A 27,122-nucleotide genomic window follows, 5' to 3' on the forward strand; every position below is an offset into this window, starting at 1 on the left:
TAAGTGACTTGCCCAGAGTCACAAGGAGCCGCCTGTGCCGGGAATCAAACTCAGTTTCTCAGGACCAAAGTCCACCACCCTAACCACTAGGCCACTCCTCCACTCCGCTTGCTTGAAGAGATATGTCTTCAACATTTTCCTAAAGGGCAGAGTCAATCCCCATCCCGTTTCCAAACGACTGGGACATTCTGTATACAAAAATGATGCTGCAATGCTTGGGGTGGGGGAGGTGGGGGGGGGGGGGTTGGCATAATATTAACACTGTATCAACTATAGTTAAAAATATGTAAAAAAATATTTTTAAAAAGTTATCAATGGTCCCCAAACCAGTCCTGAAACAACTTGACAGGGTTTTCAAAAGAGTCGCAGTGAATACGAATCAGAGATTCCTATATGTAGGAGGGAGACTGATGTATGCTAATTCATCTTATTCATATTCATTGTGGATATCCTAGAAACCTAACAGGTTCTGACCTTACCAGGACAGGCCTGTGAACCACTGATGAGCAAAACTATGAGCCCCAGCACAAGGGACCATGTTAATCTTAGCACCGTTGGTCCAGTTGTACAAGGAAAGCACAGAGAAAAGATGGAACATTGTTAGCTTTTGAATGCAATCGTCCTATTGTGTCGTTATTCAGAGTGCATGTGGACAGGCAGCTTTCCTGAGCAGCTCCAGGGTGATCCGGGGAATGGAGCCGGCTCAGCTGTTATTCAGGGTCCCTTATGCTGGAAAACTGCAGTGGTTGAGCACATAAGAACCTATGCCTTACCGGAACAGACCAAAGCTCCACCCGGATATTCAGTGCCAGTATACGGATATTGGCTGGCCAGTGTTTAAAAGAAGTGCCAACCGAACAGTTTAAATATTGACCCCAAAGTGTTTAAACCTCCAGAATGAAAAACAGTCTCTACATCTAGTTATATTACATGAATGTGGGGGCTTTAAACAGAGCCTGGGAGGACGTCATGGGACCAGCTGACACCAGCTCTTTTCAAATGCTATGCTATGATTCAGGAAGGGTGCCATGCACAGCCCTGGCTGCTCATCGTAGCACTCCTTGTCTTATATGTCTTCAAGCTTCTCCTTCTTACCTACAAATGCACTCAGTCTGCAGCCCCTCATTTCCCCTTACGTTCCCGCCCGTAACCTCCGCTCACAGGACAAATCCCTCCTCTCAGTACCCTTCTCCACCACCGCCAACTCCAGGCTCCGCTCATTCTGCCTCGCCTCACCCTATGCTTGGAATAAACTTCCTGAGCCCTTACGCCAAGCCCCCTCCCTACCCATCTTCAAATCTTTGCTCAAAGCCCACCTCTTCAATGTTGCTTTCGGCACCTAACCTTTATACCTTTCAGGAAATCTAGACTGCCCCTATTTAACTGACTGTACATTTGTCCTTTAGATTGTAAGCTCCTTTGAGCAGGGACTGTCCTTCTATGTTGAAATTGTACAGCGCTGCGTAACCCTAGTAGCGCTTTAGAAATGTCAAGTAGTAGTAGTAGTATATGAGCTGGGCAAGCTGCCGTAACTGGCACCGTTTGCGTCCTGTGTGGGCCCATGCAGGTCCAGATCAAGGCATATTTGACGGTTCCATTGGCATGTGCCTAGTTTTCTTATGCCTTAGGCCTGCCCTGCTCCTACCCTTTCTCCCCCCCCCCAACCCCCCCAAAAAAGATTGCGAAATAAAAAACAAATCCCAATCTTCCATAGATATTTAAGCAACCAGTTCATATATCTGGGATTCGATCTCAGTTAAACACTGAACTTGGAAAAGAATCTTTTTTTTTTAAGTCATTGCACAGAATTAGTCTTTCACCATCTCTAGAATCCATTAGTCTCCTAAAACAGCACCATGCTGCACCATCTGGAACCTCTCAGAGTTTTACTGCTGACTCACACAAGAATTTATTATTAATGTCTATGTCTTCACACTTATATCACTTAATCTTAACTCTGTAATGCATTATCATGTGCCGGGGTAGGTGGATAATTTCAGTGTTCTGCTCTTCAACATCTACTCAACTGATCTGTGGCTTTGATTACTCGCTTTTCTCCTATCTGTGCTCAAGGTCATAGGAGCCAGCTCTGTGGCTGCTTGAGCACCCCCAATATTGAGAAAATTCCATGTATGTGTCCAGGGAGGGGTTACTTCCATTGGGCTTAGCACCACCAATAATTTTGAAACGTTGGCTCCTATGCTCAAGGTCAGCTGAGATTCAGGTGCGGTAGCTAAGTCTTTGGCTTTAGAGGGCTTGTAATTTAGTTGGTACCCAAGGGAATGACAGGGGAAGGGATTTGCCCCAGACCACAAGGCCCATCAGTGGGAGATCTGATGTCTATTACTCTCATGATCATGAAGAAACTGTCGGTAGTGTAGAACCCCCTGCACTCAACTGCTACCCACAGCTCTGGTGTTTAGAATCCCTATAATTAATAATCCAGATGATCTACTAAATACTGGTTCCATTCAGGGCCGGTCCTAGGGTCTCTGGTGCCCCCCTGCAGACTATCAGTTGGTGCCCCCCACTCCGCCCTGTCTAGCATCTCCGCCCTCTTCTCCCCCCCCCCCCAACATCCCCCTTTTTCTTCCTGCCACCCTGTGTAGTTTGTCTTTTTTAATTTACCTCCGTCCCAGCGGCCGCGTCATTTCAAAGCCTTGCCCGTCTCTAGCCTTCCCTCCCTTCATGAGTTCGTTCCCTCAGAGTCCCGCCCTCGAGGAAATGACATCAGAAGGCGGGAATCTGAGGTAGGCAAGGCTTTGAAATGATGCGGCTGCTGGGACGGAGGTAAATAAAAGATTTAAACCCCCAAGGGCGGCGCGGTATGGCGGCACAGCGACGCGCTTGAAGGCAGGCGCCCCCCCTGCGGTGCTTACCCCCCTTACCAGGTTTGACCGACCCTGGTTCCATTTTCAGGACCACCTGTTATTTTCTTAAGAACCAGATCTATTGGTGGCTCTTAAGGACAGGAGTTTGAGCTCCCCTCCAACTCCTCAATAGCTTATAAAAAGGTGCTACTCTATTGCAACTTCCTGTTTTCCGCAGAGGTGGGACGCGCCTGAGGAGAGGCCCTGACACTGGCAGAAGGCTGACTGTGAATCGCCGGAGGGAGAAGGCTTCAGGGAAGTAAAAAGTGACCACGCGGACGGGAGAGACGGGCAGAAGAGAGGGTGAAAGATGCAAAACTCGGGGGGGGGGGGGGCTGGAGAAGGCAGAAAGCTGCCCAGGGAGGTTTAATTGACCGGAGTGGAAGTGAGCCTATCTAGTCCACTTTAACAAGGAAGCCAATTTGGGTAATAATCTGTTTCCACCTCCCTCCCCCCCCCCCCCCCCCCCCCCGCACAGCTGTCATTGCCGTTCAGTTCAAAGCAAGCAAACTTATGATCTGCTGCATACACGTCATTCTTTATTGTTGGTCCATCTGTAACCATGCAAAAGCTGTTTCAGTTGGATAGGCAGTGCCTTAAAAGCTGGAGGAGTAAAGAAATCACTAAATATCACTAAAACAGAATCAAAAATTATTGTTGCTGGTATAAAATGGTAATACTAGGGCCCAGCTAAGGAAGAAGTTATTTTGAGTTAGTCTTCACTGGACCAAACTTGCTTTCGTTGTGTCATCACCATCCAGCTGGATAGGCAAGGTCTTGAAAGGTGGAGGATAAAGGATTAGCATATGTACCCAACTGGGCTTTTAAAAGTTTGTCCTTTATTGATACCACATGTTCAGAAATCATAGCCATAAGTATAAACAGTTATTCAAAGATTATCACATGGGAGGGGAAGGAGATAGGGACACAAAGAGGGAACTATTGGAAAGGGGAGGAGGAGATAGGGACAGAGAGGGGCACCACTGGAAGGTGGAATGGGGATATGGGGACAATGGTGAAAAAGGGGTGAGATGGGGACAAAGAGGTAATGCTGGAAAAGGGGGTAACAGGGGTAATGCTGGAAAAAGGGGGAAGATGGGGGGACACAGGACAATGTTAGAAAAAGGGAGAGGTGGGGACACCAGGACGGCAGATGCTAGAAAGGGGGAGATGAGGAGACCAGGTAGGCTTGTGCTGAAAAAGGGGAGAGATAGGGACAAAGAAAGAGCAGATACTGAACTTGGGGGTAGGATAGGGACAAGGGACACAGAAGGGAGATGCTGGACATGACAACTAGTGGTGCAGAGGAAAAAAGGATGGTGCACTTGGAGACAGAAGAAATGGCAGATGGGCAAGAGACCCTGTAAAGGCAGAAGAAACAGAGAAAAACAGAGGGACCAAAGCAAATGAGAAACAGTAGAGGGGTCAGAGTGCATTTTCTTAAGTCATTTTGGATGTACTGCAGCACAGATTTTGATGGGTAAAATCAGGGACTGCAAATCCCACATGAATTTGGGATGTGAGTTCACACTAGGACTGGTTGAAAAATCTCCCTTCTGGAACTGGATCACTTGGCAGCTCTATACACAGCTATTTGATAGTGGGGACATAAAACGAAAGATCAGTGCCAAACAGATGTAGAGAAAGAAAGGAAGAAGACAAGAGGCGAGAGAAGAAATGGAAAGGCCAACCTGGAAAAGAATTTGTAAGGCTGACTCATGGAACATGGGAAAAAAAGACTGGGACCAGCCAAATTCCCAGACAACAAAGGTAGAAAAAATTATTTTTATTTAATACTTTGTAAGGACTGAGATGTACCTGCTTTGTAAAATGTACATTTTTTTTTCTGTTTTTATTTTGCAAAGTACAGGAGAAAATGCATTTCTGTCTCTTTTTTACCAGTATTGCACTGTTTAGAGTCTGGCTTCTTTTGGCGGGGGAGGGGGTGTCTCTATTTCAAATTTTGTTGTTTTTTGGGTTGTTTTTTTTTTTTTTTGTGGCTCCCTATTCTGCATTACATTGGTAGCATGGAATGTTGTCACAATTTGGGTTTCTGCCAGGTGCTTGTGACCTGGGTTGGCCATGTTGGAAACAGGATACTGGGCTAGATGGATCATTGGTCTGACCCAGTATGGCTACTCTTATGTTATATAGATGAGGGTCTGTCCATGCTCTGCATGTGTGACTGAGGTGAAGGATTCTGCCAGCATGTAGTATCTGTGTAGGAATGTGTAACAGTGCAGCTTGTCCCAGTTTCCCAATAGTAGGTATATTGGTGTTTTAGAGCCCAGTGTAATATATATAGCACTGTCTTCTGATAGGTGGTTTAGGGCTGTTATGGTGCGGTAAGTTTTGTGTTCTAGGGCAGTCCTGGAGTACCCCCCTTGCCAGTCAGGTTTTCAGGATATCCACAATAAATATGCATGACATTGATTTGCATATACTGCCTCCATTACATGCAAATCTTTTTCATGCAGATTCATTGTGGATAGCCTGAAAACCTGAATGGCAAGGGGGTACTCCAGGACCACCTAGGGAAACACTTCTCTAGGTCCCACTGTAATATTTATAGCATTGTCTTTTCATAGGTGGGTTAGGGCTGTTTTGGTGTGGTAGATTTTCAGTATATGTTTTGGGTGTCTTTTTGCAGGGGTTTGTGTTATTTGAAAGTAGGCTCTGGGGCAAGGTCCACCTTTGGTGGCCCTTGTCACCCAAAATAAAAATGCTCAAGACTAGTGTTCTTCACATCCTGTAGAGTCGCCACACAAACAAAAGCCTATCTGATTTAAACAAGGTCTAGCAGTGGAAGGACTGGGTGTGCTATTCCTGAGGTGATGGTCACGATTTGAATATTTTTATTTGAAGTTAAGAAGACAGGTTGCCTGCTCTGGCTAGTCCAGGGACCTCTTCTGCATCCTGCCTCCTGATGTAACTTACTGTTTCCTTGTAGGCAGGACGCAACAGAGACAGCCTGCATTAATCATTGCCCGCCACAGCCCCTGAGCAACAACACAGACACTGCTGTCTAGCTGACACCAACCGGCGCCTGTTTTATAAAAGTCTGCTCCCCCTGAGATCAAAACCTGGCTACGCCTCTGGTGTCAAGGGCCTTCAGTCACATGATCTGTGAATTCTTCCTTATTTTATGCCCTCCCTCCCCCAAATTTACTTCCTCTGGTCACATCAGTGCTAGGCTTCTGACTAGGAGTTGTTGAGGTGAGGCCTCAGGCTGCAGAATCCATATTGGTTCAGCAAAGATGGTTCAGGCCTAACCAAGCCTCAGACCAGCAAAGATGAAACAACAGGAAAAGGCCCCATACAGAGGAATGCACTAGAGTTCATTTTGGAATCCTGTAATCATTCGTTGCCAGAGAATGTGGTAAAGGCGGTTAGCTTAGCGGAGTTTAAAAAAGGTTTGGACGGCTTCCCAAAGGAAAAATCCATAGACCGTTATTAAATTGACTTGGGGAAAATCCACTATTTCTGGGATAAGCAGTATAAAATGTTTTGTACATTTTGGGACCTTGCCGGGTATCTGTGACCTGGATTGGCCACTGTTGAAAGCAGGATGCTGGGCTCGATGGACCTTTGGTCTTTCCCAGTATGGCAATACTTATGTACTTATAGACCCTAAAGTCAACCATAGATGTAATTAAAACAATGACCAGGACACCCCGCCCCCATTTCTACCCAGGCTGCAAATGTTGCCCGACCCAGCTGGAGGATTGAGGTGGGGACCTGCCATAGAGCAGTGCATGGTATTATCACTGAGGTACACTGGGCCTGTCCTTATCAATGTATAAGGGCCAGAAGAAAATTACATCAGACCTTGAATAACAACTAATCACAACTTAGCTCAGGGGTTCAAAACTCTGGTTCTTGAGGGCTGCAAACATATTTGGGGGGGGGGGGGGATATCCACAGTGAATATTCATGAAGTACATTTTTATTAACTTATACATCTTAGTTACCTTGAAAAATAGCCCTGTTCGTAGCTCTCAAGGACTAATGCTGGGCATTTTAAATGGCATGTAATTTAGGGGGCCTTTTACTACCTGCAGCAAAATGTGGCCTGAGCTCATGCCCTTACATGGTTTGTTTCCCACCCATTAAGGCCATTTTTACTGCAGCCATAAAAATGGCATTTTTTGTATTTTTTGTATTAATGACCATTAACACACAGGACAAATAACCCAAAAAATGGAGGTAGGCCAATGCAGTTTCAACACAGGGATGTTTATTGACAGTCAATCAACTCTGAACCATTAATGAAGTGACTCAAAGCAGTCCTGTGTTTCAGCACTTCATGCGCCTGCCTCAGGAGTCAAATAACTTCAGCCAAAGATGCAAAAGTATACTTGGCAATTCAAAGCATCCAGTAAAGTCTCCAACAAAGAACAAAGCAGCATCCAAATAAGCATAGTAACATAGTAGATGACGGCAGAAAAAGACCTGCATGGTCCATCCAGTCTGCCCAAGACAAACTCATATGTGTATACCTTACCTTGAATTTGTACCTGTCCTTTTCAGGGCACAGACCATATAAGTCTGCCCAGCAGTATTTCCCGCCTCCCAACCACCAGTCCCGCCTCCCATCAGTGGCTCTGGTACAGACCGTATAAGTCTGCCCTCCCCTATCCTCGCCTCCCAACCACCACCCCTCTTCCCCCCAACTGCTCCGCCACCCAATTTCAGCTAAGCTTCTGAGGATCCATTCCTTCTGCACTGCCAGTCTCTGAATGTGTGAGCACAGACACTCACAGTTCCATTTTTTTGTTTTGTTTTTTTTTTGTCATTTTTTGTGTGTTGTTTTGGTGTGCTTGGGGGATTTTTCTGCTTTTTTGCTCTGCCATTAGCACACAGCCATTTAAAAACTTTAATGTGTGGGCAGTAAGGGCTCATGTGGTATTCCTGGGCTAATCAGTTACTCCTACTAATCATTTCTATAGCACTACTAGATGTACGCAGCACTATACACAATATATGCTGGGCAGACTTATACGGTCTGTGCCAGAGCCAGTGGTGGGAGGCGGGACTGGAGGTTGGGAGGCAGGGATAGTGCTGGGCAGACTTATACGGTCTGTGCCAGAGCCGGTGGTTGGGAGGCGGGGTTGGTGGTTGGGAAGCGGGGCTAGTGCTGGGCAGACTTATACGGTCTGTGCCCTGAAGAGCACAGGTACAAATCAAAGTAGGATATACACAAAAGTAGCACACATGAGTTGTCTTGTTGGGCAGACTGGATGGACCGTGCAGGTCTTTTTCTGCCGTCATCTACTATGTTACTATGTAATATATACAGGTACTTTCTCTGTCCCTAGAGGGATCAAAATCTAATCTTTTTTGTACCTGGGGCAATGGAGGGTTAAGTGACTTGCCCAGAGTCACAAGGAACTGCAGTGGGAATTGAACCCAGTTCCCCAGAATCAGAGTCCGCTGCACTAACCACTAGGCTACTCCTCCACTAGCAACATTCCATGTAGAAGTCTGCCCTTGCAGATCAGCAATGCGGCTGCGCAGCAGGCTTCTGTTTCTGTGAGTCTGACGTCCTGCATGTATGTGCAGGACGTCAGACTCACAGAAACAGAAGCCTGCGCAGCTGCATTGCTAATCTGCAAAGGCAGGCTTCTACATGGAATGTTGCTAGTGGAATAGCAACATTCCATGTAGAATCTCAAATAGGGAAAGGGACTTGACATACCACCTTTCTGTGGTATTTTCCAACTACATTCAAAGCGGTTTACATATATTCAGGTACTTATTTTGTACCAGGGGCAATGGAGGGTTAAGTGACTTGCCCAGAGTCACAAGGAGCTGCAGTGGGAATTGAACTCAGTTCCCCAGGATCGAAGTCCACTGCACTAACCACTAGGCTACTCCTCCACTCATTCCACCAATAAGAGCCAACCTCATCAGTGATGTCACAATGGCTTGATTGCCGGATACTTGGCTCACTTCTGATATTGTGATGTCATAAGAGAAAGGGAAATGGGACTTGATATACCGCCTTTCTGAGGTTTTTGCAACTACATTCAAAGCGGTTTACATATATTCAGGTACTTATTTTGTACCAGGGGCAATGGAGGGTTAAGTGATTTGCCCAGAGTCACAAGGAGCTGCAGTGGGAATCAAACTCAGTTCCCCAGGATCAAAGTCCACTGCACTAACCACTAGGTTACTCCTCCACATGGTAATGTACCTGTGCTAAGTGATCATATTACAGATATGTATGAGGTGTTTTCACCATTTAAAAAATCATGTTTGAACTATTGTTTAAAAAGTATAATATAGACAAATTAATGCCTTCTTTAAGTTTCCCCTTTTAATATTCAACACTGCATGTTCAAACCAATTGACACAACAGGGTGAACTTCCAGACTTATTCATTTAAACACTACAGCCTACAGTCCCCCTCCCCTCTCCCCCTCCCACTAACCCAGGGGAGTAAAAAAAACATTAAAACAAATTCAATTTCAAAAAAAGAAGCATTTATGGATTGCTGTTAGGAATAATAATAATAAAAAAAAAAAAACCCTAAGCTTAGTCTGGCATTTGCAGTGCTGGCCTTCATTACTGTGGGAAAACACAGCTCTGGTAATACACACCAAGTCTCCACTGGCCACCCCTGTTTTCTTTTTTGGAGACATAATAGCTTCAGGCCGCCACCACACAGAGCAGAAAACCAATAAAGCTCACACACCTTCCCATGCCAAGATGCTGGGTGACAGATGCCAGCACACAGTAAGCCGGTGCTCCATTCTGTGACTGCATCTGAACATTAGATACTGACCACAAGCCACCATGACTAAAATCTAACTTTCCCTGCTAACTTAAGTAGAGGAGTGTGGTAGCCGTGTTAGTCCACTCTTAAGGTTATCAATAGAAATCAAACAAAATAAAACATGGAAAAGAAAATAAGATGATACCTTTTTTATTGGACATAACTTAATACATTTCTTGATTAGCTTTCGAAGGTTGCCCTTCTTCGTCAGATCGGAAATAAGCAAATGTGCTAGCTGACAGTGTATATAAGTTAAAACATTCAAGCATTACTATGACAGTCTGACAGGGTGGGAGGATGGGGGTGGGTCCGAGGTATGCATGGGGACATCAAAGTCTCTGTTGATCACCCCACCCCTCACCTATCCACACTCATCCTGTTAGAATATCAATGATATGCTTTGATGTCCCAAAGCATTCCTCCCACCCACCCTGTTAGACTGTCAATGAAAGGCTTGGATGCTTCACTTATATACACTGTCAGCTAGCACATTTGCTTATTTCCGATCTGAGGAAGAAGGGCAACCTTCGAAAGCTAATCAAGAAATGTATTAAGTTATGTCCAATAAAAAAGGTATCATCTTATTTTCTTTTCCATGTTTTATTTTGTTTGATTTCTATAGATTCTACATGGAATGTTGCTATTCCACTAGCAACATTCCATGTAGAAGTCGGCCCTTGCAGATCACCAATGTGGCCGCGCAGGCTTCTGCTTCTGTGAGTCTGACGTCCTGCACGTATGTGCAGGACGTCAGACTCACAGAAACAGAAGCCTGCGCAGCCTTCTACATGGAATGTTGCTAGTGGAATAGCAACATTCCATGTAGAATCTCCAATAGCAGCAACATTCCATGTAGAATGTCCAATAGTAGCAACATTCCATGTAGAATCTCCAATGGTATCTATTTTACTGTCATAGTAATGCTTGAATGTTTTCACTTATATACACTGTCAGCTAGCACATTTGCTTATTTCCGATCTGACGAAGAAGGGCAACCTTCGAAAGCTAATCAAGAAATGTATTAAGTTATTCCCTGCTAACTAAAATACTAAATGTTATTGAAATGCTGAAAGCCGAGTTGACTATTTATGTAAATCGTAAATCCCCACACCCAGCAACACAGCACAACCAATGATCGTACTGGACAATATACGATCTTCATTCCCTTCAACCATCACGGTGCCTGACACGCACCTACCTCATTCGACCACAATACAACCTTTGTATTTGTTATCAACCGACTGCCTTTCAGGTATTGTGTGAGCCACATTGAGCCTGCAAATAGGTGGGAAAATGTAGGGTTCAAATGTAATAAATAAATAAATGTCCTCTCATTGCCCTCTGTACATTCAGAAGCATATTACGGAGCTACCACTGAGAATGTGGTGCTTTCCGACTTGAACTGGAGCAGGTTATGCAGAGAAGTAGCTGAGAGATATAAGCAACATTTCAAAAAATTTGCTCATGGAGCATAGATTCTTCAGCCCTGGGTCTAATCTGCCGTGAAGGGAGGTATCCATTTACTGTCATTGCAATGTTACCTGGCATCAGAGAAGCTTAGACTAGTAGTATCTGGCCCTTTTGTCTGAGGACCTTGAAAATCAAAGACAGATTCTAAATTTGGTCCTGTAAGGTACCGGTAGCCAGTGAAGCTTTTGAAAGAAGTGTTTGATGTGGTCATAGCACTTTCAGCCCTCGTTCAGTCATGCTTCAACATTCTGAATTAGTTGGAGCTGATGTAAACTCTTGTTGGTTTGACTAGTGTGCGGGGCATTACAATAGCCCCGTCATGACATTATCAAAGCATGGACCACTATGGTAGACTCGCCTTTCAGATATATGGAAAGAGATTTTATAGGTTGCTGCAGGTAAAGGAAGTTCTTAAAGATTGCTTGAATTTGCAGGATCAAAGTAGTAAGTCTACCAGAATCCCAAGATACCTGGCCTGTGACTTTAGGGGGAGTTCATACTTCCAAAATGGTGTTTTGAAGTCAGGTACCTGTCCCACTTGTGTTAAGAACCCACTGGGTTCAGGCAGGGTTTGTTGTTTTATGCTCATTCCTAGAACACAAGAATAGCCATACTGGGTCAGACCAAAGGTCCATCTAGCCCAGCATCCTGTTTCCAAGCCAGTGGACAAATGCAAAGTGATGCACATTGGAAAGAATGTTGCCCAGTTCCTAACTCATGTACCTAGCATGAGTTGTTGTTACTTATGGCTTTGAATAAATTGACCTCCAGTGGTTTTGAGTAGTTGCACATCATTGCCATAGATATAGAATTATGTGTCCATCAACCAAAGCAGCTCAGCTAAAGGCTTGAGGTAGATATTAAATAAAATAGGCGACAGTATGGATTCCTGTGGTACCCTGCAGTTCAGTGCCCAAGGTGCTGATGTGCTGTTGCTGAAGAGAGCTGATTGTTGTCTGTTTTTGACAAATAGTAAGATTTGAACCATATAAATACTATGCCACTGATACCTGTTTCTGCCAGCCACGGAAGCATGATAATATGATCCACGTTGTTGAAGGCTGTTGAGGAATCCAGCTACACTAGTATTGAGGCTGATCCTCTGTTGTGGTTTCTGCAGAGATCATCAAAAAGGAATACCAGAACCAGTGGTGTTCCTAGAGGGGCTGACACCCAGGGCGGATCGCCGATGCGCCCCGTCCCCCGGGTGCAGCGATCCCCCCCCCCCGGCAAAAGGACACCCCCCCACCCCAGCGAAAGAACCCCCCCCCCCCGGGTGCACGTCGCTGGGGGGGGGGTGCTACACGCCGGTCAGCATCGTTCGTTTCCATGCTCCCTCTGCCCCGGCACCCTCCCAGCGGCGTGCACCCGGGGCGGACCGCCCCCACCGCCCCCCCCCCCTTGGTACGCCACTGACCAGAACAGTCTCCATTCCATATCCAGGTCTGAAGCCAGACTGACATGTCTAGCCAGATATTTTCATTTAACCAGTCACTGAGTTGAATGCAGACTGTTTGTTCTATACGTTTTGCCAGGAAGGGGTTGTTAGAAACTGGTTTGTAATTTTCAAGCTTGTTCTGGTCAAGAGAGCTCTTTTCCAGTAGGGGGGGGGGGGCGCACATTTTAGTATTACTGGCAGCTGCTCTTCCACAAGAGAGGAATTCGTTTTAGTAGCTCCTTCAATGAGGCCTTTGCTTGCTAGCTGTACTGTCTTTGCTGGGCAGGGATCAAGAGGGTGGATATCCGATGTAGGCCTTCAAAGATTTTTTTTGAGCCCCTCCTCTATGACCTGGTTGAATGAGTCCCAGAAGGCTGTGAATAGATAGGGTGGAGGTGGGGTGTCTTGATGGGACTATCCGTAGGTCCTGTTGGCGACCTTTAATTTTGTTGGCAAAATCATTGATGGTTAGTTGTGACTAGGAAGACTGGTTCAGTTATGGGGTTTACAGTACACTGTTTACTCTTTTGAATAGACGATTGGTTGAATTTGTAGCGTTCAATGTGTTGAGAAAAATACTGTTTTTTGGGCTATTAAGGCCTGGAGGTACATTGCCATGTTGAGCCTGTCTTCATGTGGATGAGGATTTCCACCATTTCCTTTCAAGTTTACATCCTTGACGCTTAAGAACCCGCCATTCTGGGGAAAACCACGAGGCTTGTTTGTGTGAAAAGCATGGAGCCTTCTTTGGTGGGGCCATTTTTCATAAGCCACTGCTACAAGTGTGCATTCCAGGTGTCAACCTATTCTGACACTACAGTCATGTTTTCATTAACATGGGGTTAACTTAAGACAAGGCCTCTAGGACACTCTCAGCAGTCAGATTTCTCATATGTCAAATTACCTTCCAAACTTTGGTCAGACCTATTTGTTTTAGGTCATCCTTTACAGAAAATTTTATTAAAAATTGTTGGTCTATGGTAGGTGTGTTAACACCACCAGCGTTGTGTTCAAAGATGTTGACCCCTTTGCAGAACAACATGGGTTGAAGATTGATTACCTGTGTGAATGTTTGAGCTGGTATCTTATCAAGGAAAGCAGTGATGGTGGTATCTGGAATTTCAATATGCAGGTTAAAGTCTCCCATTATCACTAACCTACAGCAGCTCAGGTTACTTCTGTCATCAGGTCTAGGAGTTCTTGCACAGATAGTGTTACAAGGTGTGCTGTACAGTATGGGCAGCCACATTGGTTTCTTATCTCCTAGCTGGATTAGGAGGCATTCAACTCATACAAGTTCTTAGCCTGAATATCTGAGACAAAGTTTACTCTTTCTTCAATTTCTCAGATACTGGTAGATTTGCTCTTCAGAGGATGTGTATGAAGACGAATCTAAAACTCTTATGAACGACTGATTGACAGAGGCTATCCAAGCAAGACAAAGAAGACAGTTTAGAAAAGAGCACTGTGCATTGATCTAGATTCTCTAGTTCAACTTAAAACACTCACAAGACAGTGATTCTATGGATAACACTGGAGTGGGAAATGTTTTACATAAATATTAGTACATCTTGTATATATACCATCCCTCCAATATTCAAAACCATTTAATTGGCCAGGAAGGGCACCTGGCCAGTTAAATGGCACTTAGCCAGCTATCCGGCAATAGTCAGCGGTGGATACCTGGCTATCCCCTACTGAATATTCCCAATTAGTGGGCTAGGGGATAACAGGCTACATCACGAGATATAGTCAGCTGACCTAGAATATACGGCACAGAGCAGGCTATTGTGAGTGGCCACATTGAGCCAGGTTAATAACTGAAATATCTTTGGCTGGTTTAAACCTAACCAGCTGCCTCTGAATATTAACTTAGCCAGTTAAGTTTAAAGTGGCCAAAAATAAACCAGATATTCAATGCTTGTCACTGGGAATGGCCCGGCATCGAATAATCGAGCCGACCGCTGACCATGGGAGTTAGCCAGGCTCCCTCCTGTGGTCTGAATAATGGCCCCCATGTATTTAAGAAAAGATAGCTTAGGATAACATGTAGAACAGGAAACCATCTCTACAGGAACACAAAGGCAATAATACAAAAGTAGAGGAGACAAGAGTAGCAGCTTTGGGAATATATGCGAAAAAATCCCACGAGGGTAACTTGTCCAGGAGAAAACCTTTATTTGCCACCAGTATGGACCCAACACGGGACTATGTTTCAGCAGGGCAAACCCACCTGCCTCAGGGGTCATAGAGACACTGATGGATGTTGGAAATCAGTACAGTCAAACAACCTGGAGTAAGTACCATTTATAAATGTAGACGGACGTTGTTCTCAGCACCATTTTGTCTTACCTTTCCCCGAGAGCAACGTCCGTCTACATTTATATATGGTACTTACTCCAGGTCGTTTAAGTGTCTTTTTTTTTTTGTTGTTGTTACATTTGTACCCTGCACTTTCCCACTCATGGCAGGCTCAATGCGGCTTACATGGGGCAATGGGAGGTTAAGTGGCAGGCTCAATGCGGCTTACATGGGGCAATGGGAGGTTAAGTGACTTGCCCAGAGTCACAAGGAGCTGCCTGTGCCTGAAGTGGGAATTGAACTCAGTTCCTCAGGACCAAAGTCCACCACCCTAACCACTAGGCCACTCCTCCACTGTTGCTACCATTTGAGATTCTACATGGAATGTTGATATTCCACTAGAAGTCGGCCCTTGCAGATCACCAACGTACGTGCAGGACGTCAGACTCACAGAAACAGAAGCCTGCGCAGCCTTCTACATGGAATGTTGCTTAGTGGAATAGCAACATTCCATGTAGAATCTCCAATAGTATCTATTTTATTTTTGTTACATTTGTACCCTGCGCTTTCCCATTCATGGCAGGCTCAATGCGGCTTACATGGGGCAATGGGGGGTTAAGTGACTTGCCCAGAGTCACAAGGAGCTGCCTGTGCCTGAAGTGGGAATCGAACTCAGTTCCCCAGGACCAAAGTCCACCACCCTAACCACTAGGCCACTCTCTCCAATGTTATGCATTGATTGTGAATATAAAGAAAGGTGTTTTATGATTATGATATCAATATTTTGCCTGGACATAGTTCTAGGACTTGGTAAATTCAGTGCAGCATCTGATTTTCTGAGCCCTTTTCCCTTCCTTATTCATAAATAAAGGAGAGGTGTTGAACGGCTCTAGTAAAACATATATAATTTACACACCTGCAAGTCCTTATAAACATATATTTCTTTGATAGCTGTGCTGACCTAGCTAGCATTGCTTAGCACTCCACTTCACCTTTCAAAAATATAAGCACATTAAAGCCTGACTGTTCCATATCCTACTCATTCCAATTCCATTTTATGACCCTTTACATTCTAGAGTTTGATTGACATCATTTTGTGGGTATCTCAGTTTCCAAACTTACAAAAAATCAGTGACAAGCAGATGCCATTTCAGAAAGTGGATTCTTTATTTTCTGATTTCCAACTATGGAAAGCTTGGAGTATTCAAATCCACCCGAACAAATGAATAGGACCCAGGCTGGAAAATCCGAGACTCATTCGCACAGCAATATGATCACTAATTGTTAGCGAGCAGATAAACAGTCCGTCGTCTGTATTTCAATGTTTTTATTGACATGAGAACTGAAAAACGCACGCCCGTGTGCCGAGACGTTCTTTCCAAAGAGCAACACGCTTCATGCCAAAGGCAAAACATAGGGAAAACTGCTGGTCTCATCCCTAGGGACAGATTTATTGGAAAGTTTGCACTAATGTTTGTGTAACCTGTAGAGACCCATGGGGGAGGGTTTTCTTAGACACAGACTACAAGCCCATTAATACTCAACAAGAGACGGAGAGAGCAGTAGGGGATTGCTGCGTTCAAGTTCCTGCCAGTGAGTCAGGTTTGGAGAATGTTATAGTCGCAGAAGTAGATTTACAAAAATCCTCAATTGGGATTAAGCAAAAAGAATAAATCAGGGATCCTGGAAGGACCCCCTACCCCCCAAGGCCTCGTTCTCTAGTGAAGACTAAACTGAACTACATAACCTGAGAGTGAGCCTGGGGACCTTAATGTCTTTTTTAAAACATAATTTTCATGAACTATACAATCTAGACAAGTGCTGTAGAATGTAAAAATGCCCAAGGCTAACACACATTTCTATTTGAGCCCCCACGTAAGCTAGCCCATTATTACTATTTCAGAATAATGAACAAAGCAGGGCATAGGAAGCTGAACCTGAAATCTCAGGTTAGAAGGTGGTGCTGGTTCTATATTTTTTAAAAAATGGCACTCAAGCAAGCTATTTTTTTTTTTTGTTACATTTGTACCCTGTGCTTTCCCACTTATGGCAGGTTCTAACCACCCTAACCACTAGGCCACTCCTCCACTGTTGCTACTATTTGAGGTTCTACATGGAATGTTGCTATTCCACTAGCAACATTCCACGTAGAAGTCGGCCCTTGCAGATCACCAATGTGGCCGCGCAGGCTTCTGCTTCTGTGAGTCTGACGTCCTGCACATACGTGGAATAGCAACATTCCATGTAGAATCTCCAATAGTATCTATTTTATTTTTGTTACATTTGTACTCTGCGCTTTCCCACTCATGGCAGGCTCAACGCGGCTTACATGGGGCAATGGAGGGTTAAGTGACTTGCCCAGAGTCACAAGGAGCTGCCTGTGCCTGAAGTGGGAATCCAACTCAGTTCCTCAGGACCAAAGTCCACCACCCTAACCACTAGGCCACTCCTCCACTGTTGCTACTATTTGAGATTCTACATGGAATGTTGCTATTCCACTAGCAACATTCCATGTAGAAGTCGGCCCTTGCAGATCACCAATGTGGCCGCGCAGGCTTCTGCTTCTGTGAGTCTGACGTCCTGCACATACGTGGAATAGCAACATTCCATGTAGAATCTCCAATAGTATCTATTTTATTTTTGTTACATTTGTACTCTGCGCTTTCCCACTCATGGCAGGCCCAATGCGGCTTACATGGGGCAATGGAGGGTTAAGTGACTTGCCCAGAGTCACAAGGAGCTGCCTGTGCCTGAAGTGGGAATGGAACTCAGTTCCTCAGGACCAGAGTCCACCACCCTAACCACTAGGCCCTCCTTCAATTTTAAGAATCTCTGTTTCTCTCTTACAGTCTGTTGCAACTGTATGTCATGGACTTTAAAATGGTACCATACAGTCTCTATTACCCGTCCTTCGCTAATCCGACCATCCGGCATATCTGACAGCCCCCCCCCCCCCCTCAGGTTTTCTTCCTGTTTTCTGGCTTCACACACTGCTGGTTAGTCTTAATAAACAATACTGTATTTTAAATACAGATACCCTATGCCTGTTCTTTTTGCCTAAAGTAAGTTTTCCGTATATTTTTTAAGGGGTTGCCATTGTTTTCCGTATTATCTGACTTTTTACATATCCAACAATGGTTCGGTCCCGTTTACGTTGGATAATTGAGACTGTACTGTAGAAATTGCACAGCTTCCTCCTTCTCCACTCCACCCCACCCTTCACAGCATGCATGTTACCTTTCTGCACGGGAGATAGCGCCAAAGCATTTTCAAGTGAATGCACTGTGCTGCACCCTTTATGCAACTGCTCACTCAATTACCTAGGTTGAGGCTGATTTAATTGTATTTATTTATCTTCCGTACCCTAGTACAATCATTAGTAATAAGTCATCTGGACTACTGTAACACTTTGTACGCAGGCTGTAAAGAACAGACCATTAAAAAAACTCCAAACAGCCCAAAACACCGCAGCCAGACTCATCTTTGGCAAAACTAAATACGAAAGGGCGAAACCTCTAAGAGAGAAACTACACTGGCTACCACTCAAGGAACGAATTGAGTTCAAGATCTGCACAACCGTCCACAAAATCATCCACGCAGACGCCCCACTTTATATGTTAAACCTAGTGGACCTACCACCTAGAAACGCCAAAAGATCGGCCCGCAAATTCCTCAATCTGAACTTCCCCAGCTGTAAAGGAATTAAATACAAACAGTCATACGCTACTACTTTTGAGTATAAAAGCACACAGATCTGGAACGCACTACCCATGGCCCTGAAAAAAATGGACAATCTAGCCAGCTTTCGCAAATCTTTGAAGACACATCTCTTCAACAAAGCCTACTAAGGACATCCTTACTAAATCATTCCTCAAGCTACTCAGATGCATCAAAAACACCTCTCACAACACCTTACCTAGCACCTTGCATCTAATTTACCTACCTTAGCTTATTATCAACTGTATCTAAGATACAACACTCTGTAAGCCGCATTGAGCCTGCAAAAAGGTGGGATAACGTGGGGTACAAATGCAATAAATAATAATTTATAACATTTGTATCCCACATTTTCCCACCTATTTTCAGGCTCAATGTGGCTTACATTAAAAAAGTCATGCATTAGAACAGTGCGCTAAGCATCAGCACAGTGTTCTAATGCACGTACTGAAAAAACGAAATTGCTCCCACTGCAGTAAATTAACAATATGCAAATTGCTGCAGCATTAAACACACACCGATAGAAAACACACAGCATTGTGGATAGCCGTAGTGGCCTGCTGCATGAGACATCAATGTCTCCATTCCTGTCAGAAAGTGAGCTTTGGCTCATGCATAAAAGGAGACATGGGGGGGCGGGGGGAGAAAGAAAGGCAGGATTCTCTGGCCACTGCCCCTACCGCCACCTCATAAAAATCCCCTGGTGGCCCACTGGACCTCAAGATCTCCTGCCTTCCACCCAGAGCTATCTGAGCCATGGCACCTCCAAGCAAGACCCATAACTAGAGGCCTTCATGTTGGTTAGCTCCTTAGACTAATACCTGATACAGGAAAGTGGCCAATAGCATTCTTCTCATACCATTGTCATGAAATTACTTTTAAACAAATAGGAAATATTTTTTCACTCAAAGAATAGTTAAGCTCTGGCACTCATTGCAGGAGGATGTGGCGTATCTGGGTTAAAAAAAAAGCTTTAGGTAAGTTCCTGGAGGAAAAGTCCATAGTCTGTTATTGAGATGGACATGGGGGAAGCCACTGCTTGCCCTGGGATTGGTAGCATGGAATCTTGTTACTCTTTGGAAGCAGGATACCATTGGCCTGACCCAATATGGCTATTCTTATGCTCTTAATCGCAACACCTGGTCTCTAGCAGTGTGTTGGGATGAATAGCTGGGGGTCAGTCTGCCAAATAAGGTAATGCTTTCTAATAAGGAAGGCAACTCCTTATTTGGCCAGAACACCATTTTCCAAGATGGTAAGCAAGAAAAGAACAGCACTGGACACCTCCATAGAACAGGGGCCCAGGACAATGGAAGCTCTAGTTGAGGGCCTCCCTTTCACAAGTATGGATGGATGGGTAGCCATTAGGCTCACTTGTCCTCCGAGGTGAAGGTGCTGCACTTCAACACTGATGATCCTGCTGTTCTCATATAGGATCTTTACTTCAGATGGAGCCAAAATTTAGCATAGTCTTCTACATCTGGAGGAATTGCCAACGCAGCAGGTTTGCCGTTTGGGCTACCCTTTAGCATGATGGTTTTACTGCCAATTTTTTCTGCAAAATAAAATCTCTTGCTACATCAGGTTCATGCAAAGAAAATCAAACTAAAGTACTGTACAAATGAATAACACAGCTTATTACATCAGTCCCTCTATTAACGGAGGATTAGCTGATCTGAATTTGGTTCTGGGTCAGGCATGGATCAGTCTATCATTAAGAAAAGTTACAAACATTTCACAAAGTTAGGTGGCAAATATTACCACTGATGACAAGCTGCCCTGGTGTTGTGCGCTGCAGGACAGTTGCAAGAACAGAACGTGTGTCCTATACTGTACGATGACCAAGGAAGAGAGTTTGTGCATTCACTGCACTGGAGGACGTTAGCGAATGGGACCATTTGAGGACCTCTTCCAGTATGTGATGACAGAAGAATACTGAATGTATCTGGTAGACCCTGTCTGCAGCTGGATGCAGACCCTCCTTATATTAGCCAGCTAAATTTGGGGAGGACATCAATCTCATACACTATCAACAGGGAATGGATCTGCACTCTTAGAAGCTGCTAAGTAGGTTGAAGGGATGTGAGCTTGCCCCTGTCGAAGTAAGGAGGTGCTATGCTGGGTCCCGACATCCTAAATTATGTTCATTCTGCATGAACACGACCACGATTTAATTGAAATTTCACATACAGTCTAGCCAAACCTACTGTAGTGAATGAGCCACCCTTGAAGAGAATGGCCAAGAGTTAAGTAGCCATTAAAAGACAACAAATAAAATTTCATACCCAACATATCAATAGAAATCAAACAAAATAAAACATGGAAAAGAAAATAAGATGATACCTTTTTTATTGGACATAACTTAATACATTTCTTGATTAGCTTTCGAAGGTTGCCCTTCTTCCTCAGATCGGAAATAAGCAAATGTGCTAGCTGACAGTGTATATAAGTGAAAACATTCAAGCATTACTATGACAGTCTGACAGGGTGGGAGGATGGGGGTGGGTAGGAGGTATGCATGGGGACATCAAAGCATATCATTGATATTCTAACAGGATGGGTGTGGATAGGTGAGGGGTGGGGTGATCAACAGAGAAATACAGCTTTATGGTTTATAATGGGCTAGGAACCCCAGGTCCTTGTTAAGTCCTTTCTGTTGGGTGTTAAAATATTCAATCATTCTGACTTCAAAGGTCTTACGTTCTTGTATGGTTTTAAAGTTACCTTTCAGGATTCTCACTGTGAAGTCACTGGTACAGTGTCCTGGTCCTGTAAAATGCTGACCAACACTTATATACACTGTCAGCTAGCACATTTGCTTATTTCCGATCTGAGGAAGAAGGGCAACCTTCGAAAGCTAATCAAGAAATGTATTAAGTTATGTCCAATAAAAAAGGTATCATCTTATTTTCTTTTCCAGGTTTTATTTTGTTTGATTTCTATAGATTCTACATGGAATGTTGCTATTCCACTAGCAACATTCCATGTAGAAGTCGGCCTTTGCAGATCACCAATGTGGCCGCGCAGGCTTCTGCTTCTGTGAGTCTGACGTCCTGCACGTACGTGCAGGACGTCAGACTCACAGAAACAGAAGCCTGCGCAGCCTTCTACATGGAATGTTGCTAGTGGAATAGCAACATTCCATGTAGAATCTCCAATAGTAGCAACATTCCATGTAGAATCTCCAATGGTATCTATTTTACTGTCATAGTAATGCTTGAATGTTTTCACTTATATACACTGTCAGCTAGCACATTTGCTTATTTCAGATCGGACGAAGAAGGGCAACCTTCGAAAGCTAATCAAGAAATGTATTAAGTTATGTCCAATAAAAAAGGTATCATCTTATTTTCTTTTCCATGTTTTATTTTGTTTGATTTCTATAGATTCTACATGGAATGTTGCTATTCCACTAGCAACATTCCATGTAGAAGTCGGCCCTTGCAGATCACCAATGTGGCTGCGCAGGCTTCTGTTTCTGTGAGTCTGACGTCCTGCACGTACGTGCAGGACGTCAGACTCACAGAAACAGAAGCCTGCGCAGCCTTCTACATGGAATGTTGCTAGTGGAATAGCAACATTCCATGTAGGATCTCCAATAGTAGCAACATTCCATCCATGTAGAATCTCCAATAGTAGCAACATTCCATGTAGAATCTCCAATGGTATCTATTTTACTGTCATAGTAATGCTTGAATGTTTTCACTTATATACACTGTCAGCTAGCACATTTGCTTATTTCCGATCTGAGGAAGAAGGGCAACCTTCGAAAGCTAATCAAGAAATGTATTAAGTTATGTCCAATAAAAAAGGTATCATCTTATTTTCTTTTCCATGTTTTATTTTGTTTGATTTCTATTGATAACCTTAAGAGTGGACTAACACGGCTACCACACTCCTCTACCCAACATAAAAATCATGCCAGTGATAATCAGAGGTACCAGTCCTAAAATAAAATGGAAGCATAAGGAGTTCTGCATAGATAGGGCACATGTCGTCATGAGAAAAGCTACTGCTGACGGTGCGGCTTTCAGCCAGAGGCAATTTCCACCAAAATTGAAAGCACATGTCCCCCATCTTACAATGTAAACCGAGTTGCAAACCTTATTTTTACTATTGGTTTCATTCACAAACTTCCTCTCGGGTCATCAAAAGGTACTGGAAACAGCTAAAACCAAAACCACGCACAGCATAAATATTGCAATTAAGCTTTGAAAGCCAAAAGAAATGGTGAAAGGGGGGGGGGGGGGGGGAGGGCAGGCAGCCATTTCCAGCAAGGAACTCTATTAACCACCAGTCTGATCAGAAAAGCTGTTGCGTAGACCCAGTGAATACCAGTTCAGCCAGGGGCCCACCGTAAGAGTAACATGCATAGTTCAATGGGACAGATTCAACTGTGCTGAAATAACACACTACACTGGAAAAGCACACTTCTAAGGAGAAAGAAAAAAAAATCATTTCTGCTCAATTCAATCCTTTGCACCTGGATCTTATCAGGATGTCATCAGGCAGAGCCTTTTGTCTTTTCCTCTTTCATCTCCTTCCCATAAATAAGTCAAGAAGTGAATGGAAGCCTGGCACCAGATCAAGCCTGGGTTGTCCAGTAGCGAGATACAACTTTTCTAGAAATTTCTCACCAGGCAATATCTTTGAAATTGGAGCTAAAATGCAGGCCTAGCATACCTGTTTCTCCTTAGGACCTGGCCTCAAGAGTTCACGTTAACTGCAGTAACCATCTGGCACAGGGGGGGATCTACAAACCTTGGCAAGTCTGCTATGAAACCACAAGACTGACTCTTCATAATTATCTTGATTATGTTGGCTACATGCAATAATCCAGTGCTGAGAGCACTCAGCGATGGGGTGATGAGAACTGCTGGTGCACAGGTTCAAGTCCTCGGCCATGGGCTCAATCTGACCTTGAGCAGGGTCACTTTACCTCCCTGTGCCTCAGTTTACCTGGCAAGAATTGGCTATTATGGTTACTAATTACAAACCAGCCCTATTAAAAGGAGCACTGGGATTATACATAAATCCATGGTGGGGGTGGGGGTGTTAACATCACAAAACAAAACCAGCAAAGAAATGGGAACAAAAAGGGAAGCAATCAAAAGCTGGATCTAAACACTACTGACACTGAGAGATGGTAGCATTCCCTGAAAAATACACAATAAATCAATGAAAGCCCTAGTACTGGCTTCGCCTCAGCTTGACCAGTCTCAGCCTCTTTTCTTTTTTATCAGCAACATCGGGTGAACATTTTTTTTTTAAATTACATCCAGCTCTTCTTCAATGCTACCCCAAGCCTTGGCACCCACACAATGCCTGAGGTATATAAAACGTCCATGGTTTTTGTTTTGGGCAACACCAGCTCTTGCTGATGGGTTCTGACCTCTGGAACTGAACAATGGAAGTTCTTAATCCCACCACAGAAAGAGCTGCCAGTCCACCTCAGCAGGAGGCTCAAGCAGCTCTCGATTCAGCCCCAAAACTGATCAGGGACTCCTCCACCTGTTGTTTCAGCCTTTATTCACCCAGCAGACTTAAAAGGTGTAAAGTTATGTAGTGAGTCAATAAAGCCTTTTTTTTTTTCCTCCCACCTTGCTTTTTAGTTCCCACCACACACACTTTTTTTCTATAGGGAGAAAAGGAAATAGCATCATAAATCATGCCTATGTTTCATAAATCTTTGACACATACATGCACACACATATTCACATACAGGGCCTCAAAATTACAACACCAGAAAGCAATTCAGAGCATTCCACAGCACACATCTCAGAACACAATTCTCAGCATAAATAGGTACCAGACACTGAGCTCTCCGTAAGCAAACAAGCAAAACCCCCAACGTAGAAAAGGAAAATAAGGAAAGTCTTGTCTTCCATCTAACCCAGTGGTGTGTGCCTTATTATTAATGACTCTGACTACAAGCTACAAAGCTTGTCTATATTCCCTAGAGCCCAGTCTTACAAGCTTGGTACTTTCACAGGAATTCCACCATCTCTCCAAATTTAAATGAGATGCAAGCAACAGATATGGGGTGAATGCAGGGGTGGGCAAGTTTCAGCATAAACCATACCAAGCAAGAATTTACAGTGCAGGAACTAAGGAATGACTACATCTTGGATGTAATGCTTCACCAGGATGTGGTCAGCTATTTTAAGTTCACTTTGTTATTTGTCTGTGTCAAAGAGGTGTTTTTTGTTCTTTTAAAGATACAAGCAGGGGATAAACAGAAAACCACAGTTTGTCATTAGTACGTGGCTGGGGAAGCACTGCGTACTGCACAAATGTCAACCCTTTATTTAAAACACCCATTTTAAATTGAGCACAGAATTGCAAAATTCAATATAAATGAAAAATTAAAGGTATTTTCAAGCAGCTATTGCAAATGGATTCTAGTAATCTAATTTAACTATTTAAAAATACCATCTTAGAAGCCCAGATCAAATGTATTTTCATGCATTAGAAAGGTCACAGAATACCAGCACAATTAGATTTTTTATTTGTTGCATTTGTACCCCACATTTTCCCACCTATTTACAGGCTCAATGTGGCTTACATAGTACTGTCAATGGCGTTTGCCCAGTCTGTTGTTAACAAATACAAAGTTGTATAGTGATCGTATGAGGTATAAGTGGAGGGTCGGAATAGATGAAGATTGCGTGTTGTCCTGTTAGATGGGGAGGTGAACAGCTATAAACGGCAAGATGACATCTTTTTTTAAAAATGGAAGGCTGATCCAAATGAGGAGGATAAGAGAGTATAAGCATTGGTTAAGTAGTCGCAAAACACGAATGAGGCAAGATAAGAAGTTTGCCATACAGACAAAAAAATTTGTTTTCAAATACATCAAAATCAAGAAGTTGGATTGACCATCAGATGATCAGGAGTCAGGAGGAGTGATCAGAGAGGCTAGATTAAATGAATACAAGAAATTCTAGTAGATCATACAACAAGATTTTCTTTTCTAAATCCATACTAAATCTTCCACATTATCACATCTTTCCATACACCCAGTAATGTATTGAGTGTCTACCATTTTGCCCAGAAATGACGTTAGGTTTACTGGTACATAGTTTTAGCTCACCCTGGTGCTCTTTTTAAAAAGTGGTGTTATATTGGCCACACAGTAGTCCTTCAGGCACATGGGCCAATTTGAATGATAGGTAACAAGTAGGAAGTTCCATATTTGAGTTGCTTTAGAACACTGTTTCCCTAGTCAGTTGTCAGGATATCCACAATATGAGTACATGAGATTGATTTGTATCTACTGACTCCACTGTATGCAAATCAATCTCATGCATGTTTATTGTAGACATCCTGAAAAACTGACTGCAAGGGGGTACTCTAGGACAGACTTACACTGTGAACAGGGGGTGAAAATCATCCACTCCAGGTGATTTGTTAATCTACAGTTGGTCAAGTTGTTCTGTTGTTTTCCATTTCATAGTTATTTACTTCAGTTCCTTTGACTTACCATATTTTTCGGACTATAAGACGCACCGGACCATAAGACACACCTAGGTTTTAGAGGAGGGAAATAGGAAATTTTTTTTTTCTTTTTTCCCAAATCTAAAACCTAGGTGCTCCGGTGCGTCTTGTCCGAATCCCTCCCTCCCTCCGAGTTCGGGATCGCCCTCCTCCGGCCCTGTCACCACTTCTCCCTACTCACGCGATCTTCCCTGGTGGTCTAGTGACGTCGGGGCAGGAAAGAGCCCCCTCTTTCCTGCCCAGCGCGCTGCTCTCCATCCTCCTGTATGCATTGCTGCCTGACGGTCTCGGCGAGATTCAAAATGGCCGCCGAGAATTGAAGTCTCGGCAGCCATTTTGAATCTCGCTGAGACCGTCAAGCTGCATACAGGAGGATGGAGAGCAGCGCGCTGGGCAGGAAAGAGGAGGCTCTTTCCTGCCCGACGTCACTAGACCACCAGGGAAGATCGCGTGAGTAGGGAGAAGTCTACCTTCGGACTATAAGACGCACCCCCCCATTTTCCTCCCAAATTTTTGGGGAAAAAAGTGCGTCTTATAGTCCGAAAAATACGGTATCACCTTCAGAAATTGTTCCCATATTCTCCTCAAAAAACCAAAGCAAATAACGCACTTAGTTCTGCTACATGTAGATAAGAGGAAGCCAACTGATACGGTGTATTTTAATTTTCAGAAAGGGTTTAGCAACCTCTTCCCCGAGACACACTTTGGGAAATTAAGAAGAGGCACAGGATAGGAGGCAAAGTCCTATTGTGAATTCATAACCGGATACTAGGAAACAGAATTGAACTAAAGGCAATTTTTCCCAATGGAGGGGATATATAAGGGATCTGTATTGGACTGGTACTGTTGGACATTTACATGAATGATCTGGAAAAGAGAGCAAAAAAATTGAGTTCACTGAATAGTATTGTGGCATGCAAACGAAAAGTAATTAAAACATGAACAGCCTGTCTGGAGCAGCAGAAAGATTGTACCAGCATGGGGGACTACACATCTAAATAACAGATGAAACTTGATATGGACAGGGAAAAAATAATCCCAAGTATAGGTA

Source organism: Microcaecilia unicolor, chromosome 12 (genome assembly GCF_901765095.1).
Source record: "Microcaecilia unicolor chromosome 12, aMicUni1.1, whole genome shotgun sequence".
Taxonomy (NCBI): domain Eukaryota; kingdom Metazoa; phylum Chordata; class Amphibia; order Gymnophiona; family Siphonopidae; genus Microcaecilia; species Microcaecilia unicolor.